We start from the raw sequence: 8,747 nt of genomic DNA, 5'->3' as shown, positions 1-8,747 counted from the left end.
GATACCCAGAATGGTGGATGTTCTTGTTTTTAAGACAAAATTCACTTTTATAACTGTGTGTGGCTATGTGGTCTTGTATGGTATGACTGCGTATAAATTGAGTCCTTGGAAAAGGCTCTTCTCACTGTTCCCAGGTGGAAATTGAATACATGGCTGTTAAATGCACCCTACGAAGTCATCTCGGGTTCTATATGTTAAAAAATGTTGTCTTGGCGTGTAACACCTTATAAAAGGCTTTTAGTATAATATAAGTGTTTAGTCGATATTGTGCTATATATAAATGCTTGGTTGTTTTGTTTGTTTTTTTGGGGTTTTTTTAAAGCTAAGTGGTGAAAATGTCTGAGAAATAAAGTGAATGCCTACCTTGTATTGAGAAATATGGAGCAGTATATTATCCAATGCCTTCTCATAGGTTTTTCCATGTAACTCCCGCCATACAAACTCATCCAGATGTGACTGAAATGTTGAACTTGAGACGCCAGCATAGGTATCAAACCTATTTTTAGCATTTTTCCAGAAATGTTCAAAACGACTGATGGACGTGCCCGATACTGGGTCAGCAAAATTTGGGTCATGTGACCTGACTTTGTGCTCATACGGAGGCACGACTGGTATTTTAACTAAGCCTTTAAAAGTCGAACGGTCTTTAGTGTGGATTATGCTCCCCGCTGCAATACGCTCCTGTATCAGCGAAAGGAATATATTAGAGGGCCTTTCTTCCTTGTCAGGGATGAGAACGAGAAATCCCTGTCCTGTCTCAATACAGACTCCCCCGAATATCCAGCGTTGAGGTAGTGCTTGTCCTTTTCTAAACTTTCTCGCTGTTATCAGAATCTCATCAATTTCAACAACCAGCCCTGGACCTCCAATCTGGTAATTATTGCTATCAAGCCAATGGGAACAGACATCTCTTAAATTTTTGAACCACACAGCGACTGTGTTATCTGTAAATCCTACTAAAGAAGCTACAGTGTATTGCGGAATTTTATAAGCCCAAAAATAAACTATACGAACTATGGTAGTAAACTTTAAATTTGTGTTATGGAAAAATGTCCCGGATTTTAATGGTATTTTAATGGATTTATGCTGAGGGCAACGATAGGCTTTATTATCGCCCCTTCCTATTTTGATACAGGTCATCAGACGACCACAAGATGCGCAATTCGGTGGACTTGAACGCAACACATTATGGTGTTGCAAAAATTTCACTGCTCTTTCTTCGTCTTTTGTGATATCGATGGGCAAATTCAAAGCCATGGTGTAATTGTGTGAAATTAACGCCTTTCACGAAAATTTAACCAAACTCTAGATCTATCTACACTACACTACACCGGTGTCTAGTCAAAGTTGAAAGTGTCAACAAATATGTCCAAAAATATTTGGAGAAGACTTGCATCAATGATAAAAATGCATTTGAACATAGAACTTAATTGTGGCAAATATCCCCTGGATAAAAACAAAGATGGCGTCGGGGACAACAATGATAATGGAGTGTCCATAGTTCGTCAACCACGACGTAACTCTTTCTTTACAGTTGGTCGAGCACTTTTGTACATTTCTTTTCGTCTGAAATCAACTTCTGTTTTCTTTAGTCCTTGCGTTCAACTTTTAATTTCCCACGCATTACTTTCCGTGTTTTTAACGTCTTGTAACTTTTTCACCACTGTACTGTCGTTAGTCAAACAAGCGAATGACACAGCCATACCAGATCAATTATCTGTTATATACCAAAAAGAAAATTACATTTTACAAGGCATTATGTTTTCTGCCAAATCGATTGCTAAATGTTTAAAGTTTTAATGATTTGTTTTCTATCATAGCCATGTGTAGATGTAATAGAAAAAGATGTTCGTGTATTTTTATACTTTGTTTATCATAAGCATAGATTCACGAAATATCCTTCATGATCATAATAAACTTCTTTTAAAATGTCCGAAAATTACCAAGCCCAATATTAACCCGGAAAAAGTTTTTATTATCCACCCATCTATTTATCCATCTATTTATCTACCTATCTATCTATCTTTTTTGTTTGTTTGTTTGTTTGTTTGTTTGTTTGTTTGTTTTTGGCATTACAACTGCCAAGTTGGCAATTAGAATTGGATCCAAGAAACAAAATGATTGTGACTTGCATGATTGCAGTTAGCCAAGTAAAAAATCGAAATGTCTCCTCGTTGTGGTTGCAGGAGTCGATCGGTAAAACGAAATTTCTACCGTAACATTACACACAGCCAGGGTTATTCTTTCGTGTTGTTGTTGTTGTTGTTGTTGTTGTTGCTTTATTCGTTCGTTCGTTTGTTTGTCTGCTTGTTTAAAGTGGAATCTGATTTTTCTTTTCTTGGCCTTGGGTGCAGTCAAATATTACTGTGACCCCTCCCCTTTCACTCACCGATGATTGAGTGGCTGTCTCAGTTAGAACTGGCGGAAAGTATGCGTGGTTTACGTAAGCGATACCTACTTTAATATTAGCGTAAATGTTCCGATGTACCTGCTATTCTGTGTTGCCATTGTGGTGTAGAAACAGTTCACAGTCTTGGAGTCAAATTTCAACGAAGGCAACTGGTCAGAATGAGGTTATGCGAGGATGAAACGAGCAGATACCAAAATGAATCTTAAAAATAAAAAAATGGCCAGAAAAGTGAAATTATTATGATTTGGATTATTTTTACTTTCGTTATTTTAACAAAGGGGTCCCGATAGCTCAGTTGGTAGAGCCGTCACTTCACACGCAAAGGCACCGAGATCGATCCCGGGTGCAGTCGGTCGAGATTTCTTTCTACCCCCCCCCCCCCCCCCCCCCCCTGTCTACCCAGCAGTGAATAAGTAACTGGGTCTGTTAAATATGACAGCAGCCTCTTATGGTTTTCACACTACTATGTTATGACGATCGACCCAATCAGCAAAGTCTGGTCCGCATTCTTCGTGCACCGTCGTCACAACACACCGTTTGACAAGATGCTTTGCCGTCTCAGGTTCTTGCCCACAGCGAGTACATGTTGGACAGGTATTAAGACCCCACCGATGAAGCGCACTGGCCGTGAGGCAGCTCCTCGACCGAAGCCGATTCGCAGTCACCCAGTGTCTCCTCTTACTGGTATCAAAGCCTGGCAACTTCTCACCAAGCTGAGAGGAGGTCACGTCACCGCCCCCACGAGGGATTGAATTCGTCCAAACCGACTTCCATCTCGTATGTGCAGCTCTGTCCGTAGTCAGGGATTCTGCGTACAAGGGTTGCCGGGACTTATTTCGGCTCGAAACGGGGGCGCCGTCCATTATGCGCATCAGAGGGGTATCCCCATTCCCTCTCTCTTTGATCTTACTTAGCCAGTTTCCCGTAATCGTCTCCCTCCGGACATCGGGTGGCTGGATCGCTGCCATTATCGGGCCCCATTCTCTAGGGGTTGTTGCTAGCGTTCCTGATACTATGTGCACCGACTTGCGAAGTTTTACATCCACCTTCTCAACGTTTCTGCTTCTACTTCTACCCCACACTGGAGCGCAATACTCCGCGGTAGAATAGCATAGTGCCAGGGCGGACGTTCTCCGGAGCGCTTGGCTAGCACCCCAATTTAAATATGGCGAAAAGTACTTTGGGATAGCGTCCTCCTAGCCAAAGGGCAGCAAGCAATCGCTATTGTTGGTTTCACGTTAAACTCTGGCTCCATTGGCCTGATGGCTCTGCAGGACTAGCCTTCATCAAAGTATAGTATTATCCATTCTCCTCATTACTAGAGCTTTTATATAGAGCAATATCCACTAAATGTGCCCAAAGCGCTTTACAAAGGGTCCCTGACCAACAGCAACACGTAACATGTAGAACGTGACATAACGCCTGTTAAACGATATGACAATTTTTTTCCCGACGAGACAACGCTATTGGCGGCCAGGTATTCATTTTAAACCTGAGTACGGTGAGAGAATGTGAGTAAAGAGTCTTTTCCAAGGACTCAACTATGAGCCGAGCCAGCTCGAAGCCAGGCCCTTCCAATCCGAAAGCGAGTGTCATACCACAAGACCACATAGCCGCACATTACCACATACAAACTTTGAACACTTTCTATCAAAGAGATACTAAGCTGATAGAAAACTGTGGACTGGAAAAAGGAATAAACAAAAATTAATAAAATAGCTTTAAAAAAATATATATCAGACATGGAACGTTTCGGGATCCAAACTAGTGCGGGGCGGTCCTTGGCAAGCTTAAGGACCACGGTCCTACGGTCCTTGGGAAATGAAGACCGCAAGGACCGGTCCTAGGACCGGTCCTTTTCGACATTGAACATTCCTGAGAGACTGTTGGAAATTCGAACCGGTTTGATCTTTGAGAGCGTGGGATCGTTCATTCTTGAACCGTTAAAGACCGCTACACGATGAAAACCGTGGCCTACAGGAGTATAACACACGGAGTAGTCACACTCATTTCAAATTGTAACCTAATTAGAGAAGAGGGGTGATGCCTTCTTTATTTGCTCACCGTACTTCATTGTTACTTCGATAATTTAATAAAATTTGAAATTTATCCCCATTAACGGAGATAATGGCATCGCCCAAGGCGTTGATCGAGTTGTTCGTGGCGTTGATACACACACGCAACTCCTACCCCCCCCCCTCTCCCCCCCCCACACACACACACATTAGAGGGCAGCGAGCATTGAAGAGGGGGTGGATGAGGTGATAAGAGGGGTCGATGGTGACTTTTCGCCAGATCTAACAAACTCAGCTACCCATTCATTGCTGAGTAGACAGGGATTCAGAAAAAAATCGACTGCACCCGGGATCGATCTCTGGCCCTTTGCGTATAAAGAGAGTGCTCTATCAACTGAGCTATCGGGGTCCCCAAATATTCTATTGGACTTTTTTAAAATTCAGACGTTATAACTGGGTTTTTTGGAAGGAAGAAACTAATGAAACTCATATTATTTGATTAGTAAAAACACCAAACGAAATTTTAATATTATTGTATTATTTTAAATGACAACACTGCGATAGAAAGGAGTGGTGACAAGAGATGGACAAAAGAAAACAAAAAATCGGATTTGCTACTTGCTAGGTTCGACACACACACACACACACACACACACACAAACACACACATCTTTTGTAGTCACATACATTTCAAACAATAACCCATTAGAGAAGAGGGGTCATGCCTTCACCATAGATCATTGTCATTGCGATCATTTTGGTGTAGTAAATTTTGAAATTTACCCCGTATAATGGAATCGTCCAAGGCGTGCGCCTCCTGTTCCCCCCATCTCACACACGAAAGGGCGTTTTGCGGAGTGGAGGTTGGTGGTCGTCTGCCTGTATGGTCGTCTGTGTCGTTTAGTGTATGGCAAAGGGGGGTGGGTGCGATTAATTAAGTGGGATGGGTGGTGATTGGTGGAAGATAGGCAACCGAAGCAACGAATCGCTGGGGAAGTAGTAGGCTATGGCGCGAGACCGTAGGACCGTGGTCCTTGCAAGGACCGCCCCGCACTAGTTGAAAGGTGATAAGAAGTGAGGACCGCCGCCGATCTTCCCCTCTGGGACCGGTCTTCGGTTCACAGCTAAAAGACCGTCGGACCGCGGTCCAGACGGTCTTCAGCGCGGCACTAATCCAAACCCTTCTTCAGCCATAAATAAAAACCCCAATAAACAATGAAAACAAAATTAAATTATAAAAAAAACAGATCGAACTGGCTATTTTTTTTATTTTATTTTTTTTTTTTTTTTTGGAATAATGTAATTTTGTTTTCATTGTTTTTGTTGTTAGCTGAAGAAGGGTTTTGAGCCCGAAACGTTCCGTTTTTGGTATATTATTCTTTTTTGGTTTTTATCTTTTAAGCTGTTATATTCATTTCTGTTTGTTCTAATTTTTATGTTTAGCATTTGTGACCCAACGTCTCAAAACGGTATATTATGTCGGATTGGACCAGATGCCATAAAGTCAAATTCTAGTTAAATTTGTCAAAATTTATATGAATTATTGGTATTTAGCATGCTAAAAGATGATAGTCATTCTCCTCAATAAAACATATTAAATTAACTTAAGTCTGATAAGTCTGGCTACAAATTTCATTTTCAATAATTTAATCATCCCGACTTTATACGGTTTTGAGACATTGCTTCACATAATATTATAATTAAATAATCAAACAATTATGAAGATACTTTCTAAATTGGTAAAGGTTACTATACTAAAAAAAAAAAATAGTTTTAAAAAAAATTATATATATCACGTATTCTCTCTGTTTCTCTTCCAATTCATCTGCCGATGTTGATACTTCAGCACGCTGCTGTGATGATCGTTCCTGGGACGGCGCATTGTCCTAACATGACAGGACTCCATTTCCAAGTTGAGCTGGATTTTTGTAGCTGATTCACGCTCCAGTCTAAATTAAATAAAACTCACATTGAGCTTTTTTATAGAGCAATATCCACTAAACGTGCTCAAAGCGCTTTACAAGGGGTTCCTGGCCAACAGCAACATTTAACATTTAGAACAAAACATGACGCCTGTTAGGCGATATTTCAATTGTATTTTCTGACAGAGACAACGCTGTCAACGGCCAGGTACTCTTTTTACCCCTGAGTACGGTGAGAGAATGTGAATAAAGAGCCTTTTCCACGGACTCATCTAAGCGCCGAGCTAGGCTCGAACCCAGGACCTTCCGACCCGAAAGCGAGTGCCATACCACTGGACCACATAACCGTTCCTGAGACGGCGTGTTGTCCTAAAATGGCAGAACTCCATTTCGAAGTTGAACAGAATGTTCTGTAGCTGACTCATGCTCCAGTCTATGGAGAGGTCGTTAGGCTTATTCCCCGTTCATTGTTTTGTGTTTTGGAAGATAGTAAAACATAATTATTATGCCTTCTATGCCCACCCCCCCCCCCTCCCCCCGATTTTTTTTTTAATTGGTGCGCTTCACCTTTACCACAGAGCCGCTCTATTTTGCTTTTTGAGAGGTCGTTTTTCTTTCAAGGTTATCCATTGCTTTGAGTGGCATTTGATGCCTTGTGTATATAGATAGATAGAACAATGTTTCTTCCATTGTCACCATCCTGTTTTTTGTTTGTTTGTTTTGTTTTGTTTTTATTTTGTAAAGTCGGGTTTTTGTTGTTGTTGTTGTTGTTGATGTTGTTGTTGTTGTTGTTGTTGTTGTTGTTGTTTTGTCTTGTTTTGTTTGTTGTTTTTTTTCTCTTTTGTTTGTTAGTTGTTTTATTTATTTTTTTTTTCTTTTTTTTCTTTTTTTTTTACTTGTTTGTTTTTTGTCCTCCCCCCCCCCCACCCTTTTTTTTTTTACAAACGCTATAATAGTTTTGCAGCAGCATTTTTACCCCGTTTTATTTGCTCTATTTCTAGGTACTTTTGATACATCTGCATTTCTGGTTCGTGTGCTTTGGTGGACAGAAACGTAAAAATTGAGCAACAGAAGTATTCATTATTTTAATGTAATTTTATAAAAATGTTGCTGGTTGAAGCTCGTAGGAAAAAATAACGATAGGTATTGAATTGTAAACTTCAATTTATTAGACGAAGACAGAAAATGGACGTTTCAGATTTCCCCTTTATCAACAAAACAGGATGAGTGAAAAACTACAGACGAAGGGGAAAATATGACATTATCTCATTCGTCTGTAGTGTTTCATTCATCCGGTTTTGTTGACAAAGGGGAAACCCGAAATGTCCTCATAATCTGTCTTCGTCTAATAAATTGAAGCTTACATTTCAATACTTATCGTTATTTTGTAATCTCATGAAAACCTCTTATTGAAAATGTTATGCATATCAAACAATTCCTTAATAGTGAGGGGAATTCATATAAAATTTATTATAGACCAATCCTCATACCAATTTATGTTCAGGGGATACCAGATAGCTCAGATGGTAGAGCACTCGCTTAACAATCAGAGGGACCGAGATCGATCCCTAGTGCAGTCGAGATTCTTTTCTGACACCCCCTTCCCCCCCCCCCCTGTCCACCCAGCATTATTGAGTACCAGGTAGATCTGGCTGAAAGTACTTTGGGATAGACAAGCGTCCTATCAGAATGGTAGCAAGCAATTGCTATTGTCCATTTCACGCTATAGAAACCGAGATAAACTTCGGCTCCATGGGCCGAATGGCGCTGAAGGACTAGTTATATGCAGGTCTGACAACCCAAAGAACTATGGCCTCATTGTAAGGGAAATACGTTCAAGCCTATGAAAAACAAACATTTCTATTTGAACAATGTTAAACCAAGGCCATCATTGCGTCCAGTTATTTTTGTAAACCGCCTTCTCACAACGGTATTATAAATTAGCTTTAAATTGCGCTTTTATATAGCGCAATATGCACTAAACGTGCTCAAAGCGCTTTACAAGGGGTTCCTGGCCAACAGCAAAACTTAATATTATCTAGTACGAGACATGACGCCTGTCGTTATAACAATCTTTTTAGTACATGAGACAAAGCTGTTAACCGCCAGGTAGTCATTTTACACCCGAGTACGATGAGAGAATGTGAGTAAAGAGCGTTTTCCAAGGACTCAACCATGCGCCGAGCGAGGCTCGAACCCAGGACCTTCCGATCCAAAAGCGAGTGTCATATACCACTAGACTACATAGCCGCACATTTATTATATTAGTACAGTGTTATGTCGGGACAACATTGCCTGTAAAAATGTGAAATATTGTAGTGAAAACTATGAGAAATATCGTGTTTCATGCGTATGTTTTATTGAGGTCATCACTATGGGCTCTTTAATTAACAAGAATTA

Source organism: Berghia stephanieae, chromosome 6, assembly GCF_034508935.2.
Source record: "Berghia stephanieae isolate SIO BIC M18660-M18661 chromosome 6, UCSD_Bste_1.3, whole genome shotgun sequence".
In the NCBI taxonomy this organism is placed as follows: domain Eukaryota; kingdom Metazoa; phylum Mollusca; class Gastropoda; order Nudibranchia; family Aeolidiidae; genus Berghia; species Berghia stephanieae.
This window is presented reverse-complemented; position numbering follows the sequence as displayed.